Source organism: Hoplias malabaricus, chromosome 12 (assembly GCF_029633855.1).
Source record: "Hoplias malabaricus isolate fHopMal1 chromosome 12, fHopMal1.hap1, whole genome shotgun sequence".
In the NCBI taxonomy this organism is placed as follows: Eukaryota; Metazoa; Chordata; class Actinopteri; order Characiformes; family Erythrinidae; genus Hoplias; species Hoplias malabaricus.
The window spans coordinates 31,906,822-31,914,321 of NC_089811.1; the positions used below are offsets into that span (position 1 = coordinate 31,906,822).

Genomic DNA, 7,500 nt, shown 5'->3' on the forward strand with positions numbered 1-7,500 from the left:
CTGCTTCTGCCCCCCCTCCACTCTCTCTCTCTCTCTCTCTCTCTCTCTCTCTCTCTCTCTCTCTCTCTCTCAAGCAAATTCTCTTTCAGTGCGCTATCTCTTTTGTTAACAAAAGATTCCACGTGCGAAAAAAATTGCTCATAATTATCCTGTAGATGGGAAACTGCATTAGAATAAATAAGGGCGGAATGACTATAATTATGTGTGGTTTGATGGACTCGGCTCGTAATCAGTAGGAGAATCCACAGAAATAATGCTGACCCTCTCCACAGCTCCACAGCTGCACCCCTCTCTCACACACATACATTTAATACATTTACATCCTCCAACCTCCTTTCTTAAGATTTACAACCTTAAGAAATATTCACCGTTTACTGTTTTTAATAATTTACTACTACGTACAGACGGTGAATAAACTGTTTATTCGTGTATATGGTATAGACATCGTTTTTAAAGCAGCTTGTGGTAACACAGTCTAGTCCACCGACCACTACAGCATTCACCCAGCTGGTCTCTCAGAGAGATCTCAGGCAGAGAGCTCAGATTAAGAGATCAAAGAATGACAAGTAGAAACTAAATATAGTGACCACAACAACAATAATGTGATAACAACAACAACAATAATAATAATGATGACATAAGTGCATTATTATTATTATTATTATTATTATTATTATTACTATTATTATTATTATTATTATTATTATTATTACTGTAAAATCCAATAAAATAATATTATATATATATAATATCATAATATAATAATATCATAAAATATCATAATATAATAATATCATAATAATTAGAATTATTATTCAATGTATTATTATTATTAATAATAATAAAAAATAATAATATAATATAATAGCATGATGTTTTAAATGCTGATTTTAATTGATTGAACTGTCCTATATTGTAGTTATGACATCATCAATTTATAATGATTAATGATTACATTAACTGGCCTAAAATAAATTGACAAATAAGTCTTAGAAGACAGAATGATGAAGAAGATTACTCTCTTTACACACGAGTGTAATCTTTTCTGTGCTCAGGACTAGTATTTAAATTTGCATGTGATCAGTGCAGTCTGTAGCTCAGTATTTGATCAGAATTAGTTCAGTGTGTATTGTAATAGGTTAATATTTGTTTAGTGTGCTTAAAGTAGATTAGAATTAAATCAGTGTCATTCGTGTAGATCAGTTAATGTTTTGTGTTAATTGTTCAGCATGGTTGGGTTTGGTTTTATTGGTAAGGTTCGTTTGCTGCAAATCAGTATTAAATTAGTGTAGTTTGTAGTAGTTCCGTATTTGATCAGTGTAGATTAATGTCCTATTAGATCAGTGTAGTTTGCTGTAGATCAGTATTACATCAGTGTGGTTTTTCATGAGTGTTCTGATATGTCTTGTTTGCCATAGACCAGTGTTTTATGACTGTAGTTTCCTGTAGACCAGTATTTGATTAGTGTAGCTTGTTGTATAAGTGTTTAATCTTTCTAGTTTGATGTAGACAGTGCAGTTTGATCAGTGCAGTTTGCTCTAGATCAGTATGTGATCAGAGCATTTTTCTGTAGATCAGTATTTGATCAATGTAGTTTGCTCTAGATCAGTGTTTGATCAGTGTAGTTTGATCAGAAACTGAGCAGTTTAATTTGCTGTAGACCAGTGTTTGGTCAGTGTAATTTACTGTAGGTCAGAATTAGAATAGTGTAGTTTGCTACAGATCAGTATTTGATCAGTGTAGTTTGTTGTATAAGTGTTTAATCTGTCTAGTTTGATGTAGAAAGTGCAGTTTTCTCTAGATCAGTATTTGATCAATGTATTTTGCTCAGTATTTGATCAATGTAGTTTGCTATATCAATGCAGTTTGCTCTAGATCAGTGTTTGATAAGTGTAGTTTGATGCAGATCAGAAATTGATCAGTGTTATTTGCTGTAGACCAGTGTTAGATCAGTGTTTGGTCAGTGTACTTTACTGTAGATCAGAATTAGATTGGTGTAGTTTGCTGTAGATCAGCATTTGATCAGTGTAGTTTATTGTATAACTGTGTAATCTTTTTAGTGTTATGTAGAACCGTGTTTGATCAGTGCAGTTTGCCCTAGATCTGTATTTAATCAGCATATATTTCTGTAGATTAGTGTTTGATCAGTAGAGTTTGCTGTAGATCAGAATTAGATCAATGTAGTTTGCTGTGGATCAGTATTTGATCAATATATTTTGCTATAGATCAGTGTTTGCTCAATGTAGTTTTGCTGTAGCTCAGTATTGCATCAGTATAGTTTGTTATAGATCAGGGTTTAATTACGGTAGTTTGGTGTAGATCTGAAATAGTCCAGTGTAATTTGCTGTGGACCAGTGTGATTTGCTCTAGATCAATATTTGATCAATGAAGTTTCCTATAGATCAGTGTTTGATCAGTCTACTTTGATGTAAATTGGAAATAGATCAGTGAAGACCAGTGTTAGATCAGTTTAATTTGCTGTAGATTAGTATTTGATCAGTGTAGTTTGATGTAGATCAATGTTCTTTGCTGTAGCCCAGAGTTGTTTGCTGTGAATCTGTATTTAATCATTATAGGTTGCTGTAAATTAGTGTTTGATTAGCATTGTTGATCGGCATAGTTTGCTGTAGATCAGAATTAGGTCAGTTTATTTTGATGTAGATCATAGTTAGATCAGTGTAGTTTGTTGTTAAATCCGTCTATTTTGATGTAGACCAGTGTTTGATCAGTCCAGTTTGCTCTAGATCATTATTTGATTAGTGGAGTATGGTGATTGGAAAGTTTGTTGTATAAGTGTTTGTTCTTTCTAGTTAGCTGTTGATCAGTGTTTGATTAGTGTGGTTTGCTCTAGGTCAGTAATTGATGAGTGTAGTTGGCTATAGATCCGCGTTTGATCACTGTAGTTTGGTGTAGATCAGTATTTGACAAATGTAGTTTGCTCTAAATCAGTGTTTGATTACTGTAGTTTGATGTAGATCAGTGTTTAATCTGCGTAGTTTGCTGATAAGTGTTTTATTAGTGTAATTTGCTTTAGCTTTGTGTTTGATCAGGGTATTTTGCGGTAGATGAGTGTTTGACTGTGGTAAGGTCAGTATCTGATTAACGTGTTTGCTGTAGATTAACAATATCTTTGCAGTTTGCTGTAGAGCAATCCCCAATTAATGCAGCTTGCTATTAATCTGTATTTTACTAGAATGTTCAACTATATTTAAGAATTTGATCTCCATTTAATCCGTATGATGCGCAATAAGTAATGATCTGATGACTATTTAATTACTGTGGTCTAAAATAGATCAGGATTAAATCAGTGTGGTTTGATGTAGGTCAGTATTAGATGAGGATTAGATCAGTGTGGTTTGATGTAGGTAAGTATTAGACCAGGATTAGATCAGTGTGGTTTGATGTAGGTCAGTATTAGATCAGGATTAGATCAGTGTGGTTTGATGTAGGTCAGTTTTAGACCAGGATTAGATCAGTGTGGTTTGATGTAGGTCAGTATTAGATGAGGATTAGATCACTGTGGTTTGATGTAGGTCAGTATTAGATGAGGATTAGATCACTGTGGTTTGATGTAGGTCTTTATTAGATGAGGATTAGATCAGTGTGGTTTGATGTAGGTCAGTATGAGATCAGGATTAGATCAGTGTGGTTTGATGTAGGTCAGTATTAGATGAGGATTAGATCAGTGTGGTTTGCTGTAGGTCAGTATTAGATCAGGATTAGATAATTATGGCTTGATGTAGATCAGTATTAGATGAGGAGTGGAGCAGTGTAGTTTGCTGTAGGTCAGTATTAGATCAGGATTAAATCAGTGTGGTTTGATGTAGGTCAGTATTAGATCAGGATTAGATCAGTGTGGTTTGATGTAGGTCAGTATTAGATCAGGATTAGATCAGTGTGAGTTGATGTAGGTCAGTATTAGATCAAGAGTAGATCATTATGGCTTGATGTAGATCAGGATTAGATGAGGATTAGAGCAGTGTAGTTTGATGTAGATCAGTATTAGATCAGGATTAGATCAGTGTGGTTTGATGTAGGTCAGTATTAGATCAAGAGTAGATCATTATGGCTTGATGTAGATCAGGATTAGATGAGGATTAGATCAGTGTGGTTTGATGTAGGTCAGTATTAGACCAGGATTAGATCAGTGTGGTTTGATGTAGGTCAGTATTAGATCAGGATTAGATCAGTGTGGTTTGATGTAGGTCAGTATTAGACCAGGATTAGATCAGTGTGGTTTGATGTAGGTCAGTATTAGATGAGGATTAGATCACTGTGGTTTGATGTAGGTCAGTATTAGATGAGGATTAGATCACTGTGGTTTGATGTAGGTCTTTATTAGATGAGGATTAGATCAGTGTGGTTTGATGTAGGTCAGTATGAGATCAGGATTAGATCAGTGTGGTTTGATGTAGGTCAGTATTAGATGAGGATTAGATCAGTGTGGTTTGCTGTAGGTCAGTATTAGATCAGGATTAGATAATTATGGCTTGATGTAGATCAGTATTAGATGAGGAGTGGAGCAGTGTAGTTTGCTGTAGGTCAGGATTAGATCAGGATTAAATCAGTGTGGTTTGATGTAGGTCAGTATTAGATCAGGATTAGATCAGTGTGGTTTGATGTAGGTCAGTATTAGATCAGGATTAGATCAGTGTGAGTTGATGTAGGTCAGTATTAGATCAGGATTAGATAATAGTGGCGTGATGTAGATCAGGATTAGATGAGGATTAGAGCAGTTTAGTTTGATGTAGATCAGTATTAGATCAGGATTAAATCAGTGTGGTTTGATGTAGGTCAGTATTAGATCAGGATTAAATCAGTGTGGTTTGATGTAGGTCAGTATTAGATCAAAATTAGATCATTATGGCTTGATGTAGATCAGGATTAGATGAGGATTAGAGCAGTGTAGTTTGATGGAGGGCAGTATTAGATCAGGATTAGATCAGTGTGGTTTGATGAAGGTCAGTATTAGATGAGGATTAGATCAGTGTGGTTTGATGTAGATCAGGATTAGATGAGGATTAGAGCAGTTTAGTTTGATGTAGATCAGTATTAGATCAGGATTAAATCAGTGTGGTTTGATGTAGGTCAGTATTAGATCAGGATTAGATCAGTGTGGTTTGATGTAGGTCAGTATTAGATCAAAATTAGATCATTATGGCTTGATGTAGATCAGGATTAGATGAGGATTAGAGCAGTGTAGTTTGATGTAGGTCAGTATTAGATCAGGATTAGATCAGTGTGTTTTTGATGTAGGTCCGTATTAGATCAGGATTAGATCAGTGTGCTTTGATGTAGCTCAGTATTAGATCAGGATTAGATCAGTGTGTTTTTGATGTAGGTCAGTATTAGATCAGGATTAGATCAGTGTGGTTTGTTGTAGGTTAGTATTAGATGAGAATTAGATCAGTGTGGTTTAATGTAGGTCAGTATTAGATCAAGAGTAGATCATTATGGCTTGATGTAGATCAGGATTAGATGAGCATTAGATCAGTGTGGTTTGATGTAGGTCAGTATTAGATGAGGATAAGATCAGTGTGATTTGATGTATGTCAGTATTAGATCAGGATTAGATCAGTATGGTTTGCTGTAGGTCAGTATTAGATCAGGATTAGATCAGTGTGGTTTGATGAAGGTCAGTATTAGATGAGGATTAGATCAGTGTGAGTTGATGTAGGTCAGTATTAGATGAGAATTAGATCAGTGTGTTTTGATGTAGGTCAGTATTAGATGAGGATTAGATCAGTGTGGTTTGGTGAAGGTAAGTATTAGATGAGAACTAGATCAGTGTGGTTCAATGTAGGTCAGTATTAGATGAGGATTAGATCGGTGTGGTTTGATGTAGGTCAGTATTAGATCAGGATTAGATCAGTGTGGCTTGATGTAGGTCAGTATTAGATCAAGATTAGATCAGTGTGTTTTTTATGTAGGTCAGTATTAGATCAGGATTAGATCTATGTGGTTCGATGTAGGTCAGTATTAGATGAGGATTAGATCAGTGTGGCTTGATGTAGGTCAATATTAGATCAAGATTAGATCAGTGTGTTTTTTATGTAGGTCAGTATTAGATCAGGATTAGATCAGTGTGGTTTGATGTAGGTCAGTACTAGATCAGGATTAGATCAGTGTGGTTCGATGTAGGTCAGTATTAGATGAGAATTAGATCAGTGTGGTTTGATGTAGGTCAGTATTAGATGAGGATTAGATCAGTGTGGTTCGATGTAGGTCAGTATTAGATGAGAATTAGATCAGTGTGCTTTGATGTAGGTCAGTATTAGATCAGGATTAGATCGGTGTGGTTTGATATAGGTCAGTATTAGATCAGGATTAAATCAGTGTAGTTTGATGTAGGTCAGTATTAGATGAGGATTAGATCTATGTGGTTTGATGTAGGTCAGTATTAGATGAGGATTAGATCAGTGTGGTTTGATGTAGGTCAGTATTAGATCAGGATTAGATCGGTGTGGTTTGAGGTTGGTCAGTATTAGATCAGGATAAGATCGGTGTGGTTTGAGGTTGGTCAGTATTAGATCAGGATTAAATCAGTGTGGTTTGATGTAGGTCAGTATTAGATGAGGATTAGATCTATGTGGTTTGATGTAGGTCAGTATTAGATGAGGATTAGAAAAGTGTGTTTTGATGTAGGTCAGTATTAGATGAGGATTAGAAAAGTATGTTTTGATGTAAGTCAGTATTAGATGAGGATTAGATCAGTGTGGTCTACCATGCTGTGTCTGCTCCAGATATTCTTTGTATACTCCCAATAAATACCATCACAATTTGTCTGAGTAAATACTCTACTCAGAGACATGCTGAATGTTGGTCTGTAAGGTTGCTTATAAGTGTTTTTGGGTAACTTACACCTATTGCTTCGTATCAAGCACTTGAACTGATTTTTGTCAGTCGTCAGTCTCTATTTAGAGAACATTGTTAAGTTCATGAAAGAATTTAATAAAGTAATTCATATCTTCATATCCAATTTGAAAACTTTTTTTAAAACTAGAACTGCAGCCAAAAAAACAACATTGAAAAATCTATGAAGGGAAATCAGGGCTTTTAGAGCTAAATTAATTTACATGTGACACTTTCTTTCACCAAACATGAAGAGTTGGAAGTGGACTGTAGGTGAGGGGAGGGGCTGTATCTCAAATCTCTCATAGCTCCCTATGTACTGCATTGTAGAGGACACTAAACTACAGCATCTGTACAAATGAAGTGCAGTAGATAGTGAGTCTACATAGTGAGTCAGGCAGGCTGAATAAAAATGGCTTACTATTACACAAACAATGCTATAGGGTGTAAAAGTCACTAATTTGTGACGTAGAGATTGCAGGAAGTAGGGAGTCATTTATCTTTAGATTACTGCCAGTTTTCATCACTCAAGAGATGTCCAAGAAGTGTTCCAAAACATGACAGAGAATGATGACAATTCCCGTGGAGACTGAATATAATAAAAATAGTAAAATAAAAATAAATTAATGTATTCTTTGTATTTTATAG

The 7,500-nt window shown here is 35.1% G+C and overlaps 1 long non-coding RNA gene across 2 annotated transcripts in view; it reads left to right on the forward strand.

The window, feature by feature from the left end:
- The window catches only part of LOC136710355 (uncharacterized), a 29,345-nt gene that overhangs the window by 843 nt on the left and 21,002 nt on the right, over positions 1-7,500 (forward strand). The window lies entirely within an intron of this gene.